Here is a 14,346-nt window from a genome sequence, read left to right on the forward strand (position 1 = left end):
AAACCAAGATATGGCAATAGTTTTTTTTTAAGGAGTTATTTAATCATAGTTTTAGAGTTTCCATGGTATGTTCATACACAATATTGCCTTGACAATAGTGGCCCATTGAGGACCATGACTATTTTAATTTTTGCTGGTCCCTTCCAATTAAAAATTTTAGATTAAAGATATATATGCATTTGTGTATCTCTCAAATCGAATATTTATGGCATTGATGTGGCAATCCATGCATCCATGATTTGGGACCATAAAAACAATTAAATTGAAAGGAAAAAAAGAAAAATATTATGTATACACACAAGTGTATATGATCCTCATTTTAATTAAACAATAAAAATAGACAACAACAACAACATTAAAATACACAAAATCATGTCTATATCACTATATCTATTGACTATATATTTATGAGAAACAATAAAAATTAATAAAAATGTAATTAAAATAGATAAAATTATAAAAATAAAAAATAATAATGTTATGATTAGAGTATCAAAATTATATATAATATGATATTATGTATGTCATAATATTTAATAAATTAAAATAGAAATCAATAAATCTATTTATTGATTTTATTGTTAAAAAAATAAAAACAAACAAACAATAAATAAAAATGTTATTATTCCTAAGTATATAATATATGTATATATAATATTATAGTATGCACACACTACAAGAGAATTGCATTTTACAAACAGCATTTTCTGTTTCTAATCCGTTGCTAAATTGAATTAGCAACGGATTATAAACGAAAATTTTCTGTTTGCAAAATAGGTGTTGCTAATTTATTACAAACGAAATAACATTCCGTTGCAGACGTTAGCAACGGATTTGTAACGGCAAACTTCCGTTTGAAAATTTTTAAATTAGTAATGTAAATTATTATGTTTGAAAAGTGTTGCTACATTTTGCAACTAAATGTATGTTGTTACTAATCCGTTTAAAAATTTACCAACGGATTAGCAACGGAATAATTGCCTTTTCTAAAAAAATAGAAACGGATTTGTAACGGAACATATTTTTGTTTTAAATTTGTTTTTATTAGAAACAAAAACTATTTCTGCAAATGCTAAAATACATTCTATAAAAAAATATATATATATATATAATTATATTTTTGTAACAAATGAATCGGTTTTGTAATCCGTTGCTAAAAAAACTAAATAATTATATCACATTGATTTTCAAAGTTGATATAAATAATACCATTATGACAAATTTTTTTAGCAACAATAAAGCTAACAAAAACCCGATTTCATTAATGCATTTAGGAAAAAGATGTCCAAAACGAACTTTAACAAAAGAAAAATATTAACAAATATCAAATAAACTAAAGCTCATCTACATGGTCAACATCATGGTCATCACTAGCTGGCTGTGAGTCCTGAGTGAACTGTGAGCGCTGAAGCATCCTAGCCTCGAAGTCCATCATCATATCCTGCATCTGACGCAACATCTGATTATGATACTCATCTCTCTCGGCCCTCATCTAGAGCAGACTCTGCTGAAGCCCCTTGTTATCATCTTTCATCTCATGCAGACTCTCCTGAAGCTCTTTGTTTTTATCTTGTAGCTGATCAACAGTCTCACACAGCTGTGTAATCTTCACTTGCAGCTCTTGGAATGATGTACCTATAGATGAAAAGCAAATCAACAATATCACATGTTTGCCTAATATTAGCATGTAGGTCTATAGATGATGCACCTGTAGATGAGCATTGCAATAGCTGCGGGATAAAAAATAGATGCTTGGGAGCCCACTCCATAAACCCGGTGTTTTTTTCCCCTCCCACAGCTTGAAGGAATATATTTGCTTTGTCTACAATATAAACCTCATTACTCTCTTCTTGTGTTTGCGATGCTTGATCTAGAAGGTTCAAATAACAATCCTGTAGCAATATAAAATTTTGGAACGCAAATATTGTGATAAACACAATAAAAAAAACCACATGAAATCAAAAACAATATCTACAATTTCAATATAAAAAAAATAAATTAGTCATCTATAACTCAAAATATAGAGGTGTTTTGGGAACATACTTTCCACATCACATCCCTTAATAAACGGAGAATGATTTTATGAAGAAAGAACCATCTTGCATTAGTTTTTTATTAACCCATTACATGTACTTGGAGATCCTAATTAATATATTAAAAATCAATCTTCTTAGATTACTAATAATATAGAATTGAAAGTATTTGTTATTACCACTTATTGATTTCACGCAATGGTGATCATGCACAAATTAGACAACGATTTCCAAAAAATAATTTGCTTGTTAATTCTTAGAGACCTTTACCAATTTCAGTATTGCCTGAAAACATATACATGTTTATAGGCAGATAGTGCGAATTCTTAGTGTACAAGAATTTAAATCAGTTCTCACAAGTATATCATTATAGTTTGATTAAAAAATAAGAAAAAACCATATCAATATAAAAGAAAATGGACAAATTGATTGTTGACAAATAGGAATATTAATCCAAGTGGCATGAGCAGGAGGATGGTTAGCTGCAAAGGTTTTGGTTTTATCGAGGGAAATTGAATAAAAAAATTTTAAGAACTTATTTGAAAACTTAAATGGATGGATGATTGAGATGATGATGTTAATCTAGAGTAGAAACTTTGACAGTTGTGAAGGTGGCTGATAGATCAGTTGAAGGAGAGAGTGAGTAGGCCATTCATAGACACTGTCCATTGGTTTCCCTTCCACTATATGTGCCTCAAAACAATAAACTAGTAATGTAAAAAACTATTTATGGGTATTTCAATAAAAATATCAAAACAGGTTATTAGTTCTTTATCTCATTCTTAATCATATTGTAATGGGATGATGAATCTATTCCTTCACCTAAGGATTCAATGGAAACATTCTTAATTAGTACAATATAGAAGACGCTATCTTATTCTAAGGAATATGCACTTGTCCTAATACTCTTCTTTCTTAAACAAATTTGTTGAAAGCTTTTTCTTCCATTTCAATACTTGTTCAAATTAAAATAAAAACCACTCTTAGAATTGTTAGTTGACACACTTATATACAATAGTAAGTCGGATATTCTTCATGGGATAAAGAACAAAATCTTATAGAAAATTTGATTGTTTATGTGGATTAATTAAGTCATCAAGGGTCATCAGTGAGCTTAAATTCTCTCCATGGCCTACTACAATCTCAACTTGTTTTCTAATTGTTGCACCAGTAATAGAAACAAATTCATGTAATCAAACAAATTTTACGTAAGATACCTCTCTTCTTTTTCCTTGTGTGTGTCTTTGCCTCCACGGTTTTAGATAAGTGCACTAATACCCTAATGAATTACTTCAATACAAGTTCTTCCCCATTTCGATATTTGGAAAAAGAAAATATTTTATTGCAGATCATATGTTCCTTTATCTTATTATTTCTGTCAAACTTTCTCCCATTGGATATCTCTTTTTCCTATAATTCCTTCTCAAATTTTTTATTTTGGAATGAATTGTTTGGGAACCCACCTTCACATTAGAAGGATGGTAACTTTTTCCTTTGCAAAGTGAAGGATTGAGGGATCAACTCATTCTCATCATTGATTTTTCAAAATGAATTTCTTCCAAACTGGCTTATGATAGAATAATAAAGTTGCATAGTTTATTAGTGTAACCAACTTGGCGATTCATGTTAGTGATAACAATTCGAAGGAGATGATAAAACGTCTTGTAAAGTTTATTATGTATCAAGAAAGGAATAAGGAAAAGAACAAGAAACTAACCCTCCTCAAATTATAGAAAAAAAAGGACAAAAGAGTAAAAAAATACCACATTCATGGAATGAAAAAGCAAGGTTTCATACAAGAAAAGAAAATTGGGTTCATGACAGTGCGTGCGGGTGGCCGTGAATTGATTCTTGGGCAATAAACATAAAACAATGTCCTTGGATGAGATTGAAAGAGTAGTGATATATCTATATACATGGAGAATGTGAGATCATGAAAGATCATGAATTATTCAATATATTAAATGTGTATCTGGCATACATATCTCTAAGTGTCCACAAGACAAACACTAATAGATTTTAGAAACCGATATATAATCCGTTACTATTATAGAAACGGATGACCAATCCGTTGATAATTTACAAACCGAATATTCATCCGTTGCTAATATTTAGAAACCGATAAGTAATCCGTTCCTATTTACAAACGGATTATGAATCCGTTGGTAATATACAAACCGAATTTTAATCCGTTGCTAATATTCAGAAACCGATATGTAATCCGTTACTATTCTACAAACGGATTAGAAATCGGTTGGTACTTTACAAACGGAATCTTAATCGGTTGCTAATGTTTAGAAACCGATATATAATCCGTTACTATTTTACAAATGGATAACAAATCCTAATTTACCAATGGATTATAGTATCCGTTTGTAATTGTTATTTCTAAAATTATGTATATTTTATCTTTTTAACATTCATTTTCTCTTGAAATAATCAATACATTTACAAAATCTAAATATTCTAATTTTGTTTGAAAAACTTATTATGGTAATTAAAAAAGTCCCTAATAATTTTTGTCCTTTGTATCCTAAAAAATATGTTCATAAAAAAAAGTTAATAATCTGTAACATTAATCATATCTAAAAGGAGTTAATATATATTCATAAAAATTATTTAAAAATTATTATTCTTTCATGATTACAATTAAAAAAATTATTTATACATATGGATAAATTTATTCAAATCATCTAGAACTGAAATTTTATTTAATAAAATATAACTTCACAAACTAATTTACAAACCGAATCTTAATCCGTTACTAGATTTTAGAAACCGATATGTGATCCGTTACTATTTTACAAATTCCGTTGGTAATATACAAACCGAATATTAATCCGTTGCTAATATTTAGAAACCGATACGTAATCCGTTGCTAATATTAATCCATTTACGTTTTAAATTTCGAAACGGTCCTAAATTTTGTTTGTAACATTGTAACGGACGGTCTAATCCGTTTCTAATCGGTTATTAAATCGCAACGGAACCAGTCCGTTGCTAAATTACTGTTTCTAATTCAATAGTTTCTTGTAGTGACAGTACATTATGTTAAATATTAAAATAAATGCACAAAATCTATTTATTTATGTTGTTGTTATCAGTAAGTATATAATACTCCTATAGTATAATATGATATGATATTATTTACATTATACTATTTTATATATTTAAATAAAAGGTAATAAATTTATATATTGATTTTATTGTTAAAAGAAACGGAGGAGGTTAACTTGATAAGTTAATATAATTTTTTATAAAATTTAAATTATTAACTAATTCTAATCGAATTTTGTAACTCATATGAATTAATTAAAATAAATAAATAAACAAAAGAGAGATTATTAGTATGTCTCAAAAAGAGGTGGTATATATTCCCGGTTTGGTTTAAACTTTAGAATCAAACCAAAATCGACAATATAGGTTTAATTCTTATGACTTGAAAATCGGAGCCCAAATCAGTTATAGTTCTATTTTTATTTTTTAAATAATAAATAAATAAATATATAAATATAACTATAATATAATATATTTTATATTTTAATTAATCAGAATTGAATTATTAAGAACTGCTGGTTTTGAACAGAAACCGAACCATGGTCAAGTCTACATTATAATATATATATATATATATATGTATGTATATATATATATATATAATAGTATGCATTGAGAGAGATGGAAAATGGGTGGTGTGGCCCGTGTGGGTGCCATTGAAAAAAAAAAAGGCCTCGGTTGGAATGGGAAGTAAAATTAATAGACAGTTATATATCTACAACTGACAACTTAAATTGACAGGGGAAAAAAGCACGTGACCATTTGTGCATGCAAGTAAATTGACTAAATCAGCCCTGAATTATTCGATTTATATTTACAATTAAATAAATATTTCAAAAATACTAGGAAAAAACAAAAAGGACAACTTCTCAATCAATCTGACACCTTGCAATGGATAAGAGAAAAGCATGTGACCAATAGTAATGTATGCATGTGAAATTGACCAAATCACCCCTCAAGCATTCAATTTCTATTTATCTTCCTCGTATCCACAAATACCCATGCTATCCCACAACGCAAACTCACACAAAAAAGTAACCAAAAACCGAACACCGCCCAACTAAAACCACATCAACCATCATAAAACCAAGTCTTAAGTCCATAAATAACAATCTCATCACCCTTATACCTAAAAAGACAAACATAAAGCTTCTCCTTAATTTTAATCAACCAACAAACCACTTCAAACCTTTGTGTAATTATTATACTTTGAAGAACAATCCCAAGAAGAAGAAGATCGAAGAAGAAGAAGAACCATCATAAAGCCAAGCCTAATTAAGTTCATATATAACAATCTCACCGTTATACTACCTAAGAAGACAAACACAAAACTTTTCCTTTCAATCAACCAATAAACCACTTCACAGAAGTATATAAATCTTTGCATCATTATTATAACTTTGAAGAAAAAGCTAACCATTAAATTAACTTTGTTTTAGAAAATATTACAGTTTTTTTGTCATTGTGTATGACTTAACTCTTTATGTTAGATCCCCTAAATTTTAATTAATGATGAGTTGGTATTGAAGTAATTAAAATTTTTAACATTGAGAGCATGTGATCTCATCTTGAAGAGGAAAAAGAAGAAAAATATGAAAGAAAAAAAAAAGATTTTGAGTTATTCATGAAAGATAAATGACACAAATTAGGTGTAGGACATCAATAATTTTAAGTATAATTAAATATGATTTTTCCCAGAAGCTAAATTACTAGTTCTAGCTTTGCATTGTGTTTTTTAGATTTTTTTTTTTTGTAAATTTTAAATTTATATATCAATCAAAATAAAAATTAAAAATGAAGCTAACAAACCATGGCCACTTGTCCTCCATCTAAAATGTCATTGATAAAATATCAACAAGATTTTTTCCTCTAATTTTTAATAAAAGAGCATTTTAATTGTCTATAAATTTTTTTTTATTTAATGGCACTTTTGTTTTGGATGTGTTTTGTGTGATCCTTTCTCATTATAAATTATGTAATTTTTTTTCAACATAGTCGGAGACTATCAGGAAAGAAAAATTCAATCACATTAATGTATGTATGGGTTAATTAAGATCTTTTCGTGTCAATGCCAACAAATGTAACAAGTGTTGAACCAATATATGTGACTATAACAAAGATTTAACAAAAAAATTGAAAAATAACTAAACACTAATATTATTAAATAAATTTAATTAAATAATAACTAATGATATAACATACAAACAATATATATATATATATATACACGCATGTATGTATGGAAAACAACAAACAATAAAATTAAAATTAAAATACACAAAATCATGTCTATATCTATATATGTATGGAAAAAAATAAAAAATAACAAAAATATAATTAAAATAGACAAAATAATACAGAAAAATGTTATTATTAGTAAGTATATAATATATATATATATATATATGATATTCTGAATAATATACTATTTTATAAATTTCAATAAAAATCAATAAATCTATTTATTGATTTTATTGTTAAAAAACAATAAATAAACAATAAATAAATAAAAATGTTATTATTCATAATTACATAATATATGTATATACAATATAATATACTCCCTCCGGTTTTTTAATCATTTTTACTGGTTTATTTAGAACATTTATGAAGTATTAGATATTTTTTTTCAAATTTATTTTTTATATTTAATATACTTTTAAAATTTTTAATATAAATTATATTGAATTACATATTTTTTAAATTATATTTTAAATTAAAAAATTATTGAAAAAGTGAATATAATTTTTTTATAAATTTTATATTATTAATTAATTTTAATTAATTTTTTTAATTTATATAAATTAGTTAAAATAGATAAAAACCGGAAGGAAGATATTTAGTATCTCCAGAAGATGTGGTGGTCAGGGTACCACTCAAGATATTATATAATATATATATGAAAACCATTAATATATAGTTATATATATATAAATTGACCAAGTCACCCCTCAATCATTCAATTTCTACTTATCTTCCTCGGATCTACAAATACTCATGCAATCATACAGCACAAACTCACACAAAAAAAAGTAACCAAAAAACACATTAAGTCATAAATATGAACTTAGTTCTGAAGTCTTTCATGTAATAGTTGTTAAAGATAACATTACTTATAACAAACACATTAAGTTTTTTTGAAATACATTAAGTTTTTTGAGCTCTGTGATAATAAAAATAGTTTCCCAATGACTGATTGACTTATTCAAGCAATACAAATTAATAGATATTTAAAACTAATTAGATGTTTAATTTTTAATCAATTTCTTCAATTAAAAAAACCACTTAAGCCGAACACGTACATGCTTTGCACGAACATGAAACAACTCAAGCAATAGTCACCATTTAAATCTTCTCAGTTTTAGTAAAAGAAGAAGAAGCAGCAACATAACCATCATAAAGCTAAGTCTCAAGTCTATAGATAACAATCTCATCACCTTTATACCTAGAAGGCAAATATAAAGCTTCTCCTTTCAATCAACCAACAAACTACTTCACATACGTGTAAACCTTTGTATCATTAGTATACTTTAAAGAACAAGCTCAACAAAAGAAGAAGAAGAACCATTAAAAAGCCAACCAAGCCTAACTAAGTTCATAAATAACAATCTCAGCCTTACACCTAAGAAGACAAACACAAAGCTTTTTCTTTCAATCAACCAACAAATCACATCACAAACATATAAACCTTCTTTTTGAATAAAAGTGGATAAACAAACATATAAACCTTTGAATCATTATTATACCTTCAAAAAAGAAACTCACCATTAAATTAACTTGGTTTTGGAAAATATTTCATTTTTTTTTGTGATTGTGTATGACTTAACTCTTTATGTTAGATTCCCTAAGTTTTGATTAATTAATGATGAGTTGGTATTGAAGTAATCAAAATATTCAGGGAAAACATTGGGAGTATGTGATTTCATCTTGAAGGGGAAAAATAAAGAAAAATAAAGAAGAAGAAAAAGAAGTGAAGGAAAATCAAAAGAAAGATTTTGAGTTGTGTCATGAAATAACACAAATTAGGTGTAGGATGTTTTTTTTCAGAAGATTGGAAAAAAGAATAACATATTTTAATTATAATTAAACATGATTTTTTTTCCGGAGGAAGTTGAATTACTAGTTCTAGTTTTGCATATTGTAGTTATTAGATTTTTTTTTTGTAAATTTTAAATCTATATATATACATATATCAATCAAAATAAAAATTAAAAATGAAAGTAACAAACATGGCCACTTGAATACCTTTCATTCCGTCCAAGCACATTAAATTGTGCAATTACAATGACCTTCAAAGCATATGATACGATTTTTTTTTTTTTAATTTTATATTGAGTATAAAATTTTCTCTATTGAAAAAATAATCAAAACTTTTATCCATACATTGAAAATTATAATTCTTCTTTATAAATGTAGCGAGGTTTTTTGTTGTTATATTTTTGTCTGTCACAATGCAAGACAACCCATCCAATACAAGGACCACATTTTTTATGTTTTGTCTGTCATAAAATATGGATTGAAGCCACTTCTCATCTATTTAAAATGGCACTGATAAAATACCAACAAGATTATTTTCTCTAATTTTTAATAAATGAGCATTTTAGTTGTCCATTAATTTCTTTTTTTTAATTTAATTACAGTACCTTCATTTGTTTTAGAAGTTCTTTGCTTGATCTTCTCTCATTCTAGATGATACCTACAAAAATTATTTTTAAAAAATAGTTGAAGAGAAAATTCAAACACAATGTACGTATGTATGGGTTAATTAGGATTTTAATTTCCCAGTCAGTGCCAACAAATGTAACAACTATTATAACCAATATATGTGACTATAACAATTAAACAAAAAATTGAATTCAAATAAAATTAACTGTTTTAAAATTAAATAAATATTTTCTAAATATATAAAAGGGAGAAAAAAAACAAAAAAGGACCACAACTCTAATGAAAATACAACACCATAAATTGACAAGAAAAAATAAATAAATAAAAGCACGTGAACATTAGTAGTGCATGCAAGTAAATTGACCAAACCACCCCTCAATCAATTATAGTAAATTTTAAATCTATGTATTAATTAAAATAAAAATTAAAAATGAAAGTAACAAACCATGGCCACTTGAATACCTTTCATTCCATCCAAAAAATTGTGCAATTACAGTGGCCTTCAAAGCATATGATACGAATTTTTTTTCTTTCTTTTATATTGCGTATAAAATTTTCTTCATTCAAAAAATAATCAAAACTTTTATCCCTACATTGAAAATAAGTCATTTTTGGGTTTTAATCAGGACATGAGACAGATCTCTGATCCAAAAGAAATTGGGCAGATTTTTGTGTCTCGTTTCCATCAGCAGTTGGGAAGTAAGCGCCCTTCACAGTTCAAAGTGGACTTCAGTAAGCCCTTGGCTATTAAGCAACATGTGGATCTGTCTGACTTGGAGCGCCCCTTTACAATGGATGAGATTAGAGAAGTGGTTTTCAGTTTAGGGGGGACAAAGCCCTAGGGCCGTATGGTTTTCCGATGTATTTCTTTAAACACTTTTGGGAGACAATCAAAGAGGACATTTTCAAACTCTGCGATGATTTCTATTCTGGCAGGGCAAATTTGAAAAGGATAAACTGGACAAACATTGCCCTTATTCCAAAGGTGGAGTCTCCTGAATCCCCGGGAGACTACATGCCTATCAGTCTTATCAACTCGTCTCTCAAAATCATCTCCAAGCTCTTGGCCACTCGTTTGGGCAAAGTAATGGATGACCTAGTCGATACTGCCCAATCTGCTTTCTTGAAGGGCAGATGTATCCTAGATAATGTAGCAATTGCGGTGGAATTGATCTTTAGCATGAAGAAGAGAAGGATGCCTGGGTACATTTTGAAAGTGGACTTTGCTAAGGCTTTTGACCTTGAGGACTGGGAATTCTTATTGGATTTGCTTAAAGCTAGGGGTTTTGGGACCAAGTGGTTGGGTTGGATTGGGAGAATCCTTTCTTCAACTAAAGCTAACGTGCTGGTTTATGGGTCTCCAAATGGTTACATTCGTTACTATAGAGGGTTACGTCAGGGAGACCCGCTATCCCCGTTGCTTTTTATTTTGGTTACGGATGTGCTTTGCACGATGTTCAGGAATGCCCTAGACTCCAAGGTTTTGGTGGGGGTGCCGCTCGGTCTCTTCAGGAATAGATGCAATCTTCATTTTGCAGATGACCTTCTTGTCTTAACCTCGGGTGGTCTGGAGGATCTCAAGATTGTTAAGCTGCTTTTATACATGTTTGAATGCTTGTCTGGACTTCAGGTCAACTTCTCTAAGACGTGTTTATTCTCGGTTAGAACGGGGGTTCTACAGGAGACGACGGATGCCGAAACGCTGAATTGCGCGACGGGGATACTTACGGTAACTTATTTGGGCATACGCCTTTACGAGGGTAGGCCACGTAAGCAAGATTGGGAGGGGCTCATCACAAAGGTGCGTTAGCGGCTGTCCTCGTGGAAGAGAAGGCACCTGTCTATTGGTGGTCGCCTTACATTACTGAACTCAATATTGTTGGCGTTACCAACTTATTGGATGCCTATTTTCAGGTTGCCTTCTTCGGTGGTTCGAGCAATTGGCCGGATTAGAAGATACTTTTTATGGTTGGGGCCGGACATCGATAAGCCCGGATGTAGACTTGTAAGTTGGAAAGCTCTTTGCCGGGATAGGAAGCAAGGAGGCTGGGGGATTCTTGATTTAAATAACTTTAATCAGGCGCTATTGGGGAAGTGGTGGTGGAAATTCTCAAATGATCCAGCTTTGTGGGGGGGGATATGAAGTAATCCAATTTAACTATGGGAGTTCAAGTTGGGATATGTTCCCGCGTACTAGTGGGAGGATGTCTTTCTTCTAGAGAGGTGTTATGAAGGTTCTCCCTGTCTTAAGATGTTGTGTTACAAGTGTAATCAACTCTGGTTCGGAAACTTTCTTCTGGAAAGATCGGTGGCTAAACGGGAGAGCCCCAATATTTGTGTGGCCAGATCTCTTTCGTGATAGGATTTCAGCGTGATTCTACCTTCAATGAGCTGGGCCACATGCTTGAGAATCAACCCTTTTGTGAGGACGTGGGTATTGTACATATTTGGGAAAGTGGAGGGCTAGTGCTCAGGATGTAAAAAATATAAAAAAATGGTCGCTAAATGGTAATGGTATGTTTTCGGTGAAATCTCTCTACAACTACTTAAATGATGGGGGTACCAGGTGTGAGGTTGCGAAGTTCTTCTGGAAAAGCAATTGCCCCAAAAAGATTAATATTTTGAATTGGTTGGTTTGAAAGAATAAGATTTTGTCGATGGAAAATTTGGAGATCAAGCGTTGCAACAAACTCCCGACTGCACCATGCATCATATGCCATTCGAATGCTGAATTTGTTGACCACCTGTTCCTTCATTGTCCTTTTGTACCGGAGGTGTGGGGTTACTTCCGCAGGACGCTGTGCATTCCTGATCGAACCCCTGAGTTCGATGATATGTGTTTGGTTGGATTAACGAAACTTGGTGAGACCAAGCAGCAGGCTCTCGGATAAGGCGTTAGACTGGAATATTTGGCTTGTGCGTAATGATAGAATGTTTAATGATAAAATTCTTCCAGCACACTGCATTGTCCTAAATATTAATCGCATGCTTCTATCGTGGTTCGATGCCCTTGCAGATAACACATAGGCGAGATTAGAAGATACGATGACTACTGTTAGGCGCAACCTTGACTTCCTTGGGCCGAGGAGCCAGATGGACAGGATGGACATGCTGGATTCTACTGCCGAGGAGGCAACCGACGGCAGCACAAAGTAGCTGACTTCATTTGAGTGGGGGGAGGGTGTGCTATGCACCATGGGGTGGGTTGTTGTTGTGTCTCTTGTATCACTTCTTGTGATGTGAGTGATTTTGTAGTATCTTTGTTGGGTCTTTTGTATTGTGTTGCTCAGTTTAATTGGAGTGATTTATCCATCTTTAAAAAAATAAAAATAAATAAATAAATAAGTTATTTTTTTTAAAATGTAGTGAGGTTGAAAGACTACATCTAATTCATGTGAAATATACATGGAATATAATGAGAAACAAAGTTTCTTTTATGGTATTTTTTATTTGTCACAAAGCAAGGCAACCCATTCAATACAAGGATCACATTTTTTATATTTTGTTTGTCATAAAAATATGGATTGAAGCCACTTGACACCCATTTAAAATGACACTTTTTGTTTTGTCTTTTTTAAAATCTTTATTCAAAATCACATATATTTTGAATTATAAAAAAAATATAAAAACTTGACATATATTGTACGTATGAATCCAAATAAATCACGTGTGAATTATGTTAGTAGATATATATATAAAATAGGGATGAAAGCCACTTAATTTCCTAACAACAAATGTAACAACTGTTACAACAATATATGTGACTATATATAACAATTAAACAAAAAATTGAATACAAATAAAATTAATTGTTTTAGAATTAAATAAATATTTTCTGAATAAAAGGAGGAAAAAACAAAAAAGGACCACAACTTCAATGAAAATACAGCACCATAAATTGACAAGAAAAAAAAATAAAAATAAAACACGTGACCATTAACAGTGCATGCAAGTAAATTGACTAAACAACCCCTCAATCATTCAATCTCTTACTCTTTGGGGCTTTAGCTATTATAATTAAAGCACCTTTCCTCCCATCTATAAATACCCACCCAATGCAACCTCACATCTCAAACTCACAAAAACTCCAAAGCAACCAAATTAAACCCAACCAAAATGGCTCACCATCATCTCCTTCCATTCCTTGCCCTTATTCTTCTTATCCTCCCATCATCCTCCCATCATCCTCCCAATCCAAGGGACAGCCAACCCCAGCCTTGTTCTCGGATGACGGGGGTTTTCTCGGCAAGGGCGAGAACCTCACCTACGATGGGTATACTTTATCCTTGACGGAAGATTGTGGACTTTATTACTATTACTACTCAAATGGCTCCCACAAAGTCCAAAACTTCAGCACGCCCACCCAGAACTTAGCCTGTTTCCTCATAATTAACGATTTGGGACAAGTCGTTATCAAGTATGAAAATGGTAAGAATACAACCTTGGGCCCTGCTCGCGAAGAAGGAACATACGCTCTACTATTCACAGATATAGGGCTTGGTGTTTTCGGCCGCATATGGACCAAGAGTAGTAGTCTCAACCTAATTACCAGCACCCCTAAAAAACTCAAGAGTGTGATCTCAAGTAACTT

Source organism: Dioscorea cayenensis, chromosome 10 (assembly GCF_009730915.1).
Source record: "Dioscorea cayenensis subsp. rotundata cultivar TDr96_F1 chromosome 10, TDr96_F1_v2_PseudoChromosome.rev07_lg8_w22 25.fasta, whole genome shotgun sequence".
NCBI classification, from domain to species: domain Eukaryota; kingdom Viridiplantae; phylum Streptophyta; class Magnoliopsida; order Dioscoreales; family Dioscoreaceae; genus Dioscorea; species Dioscorea cayenensis.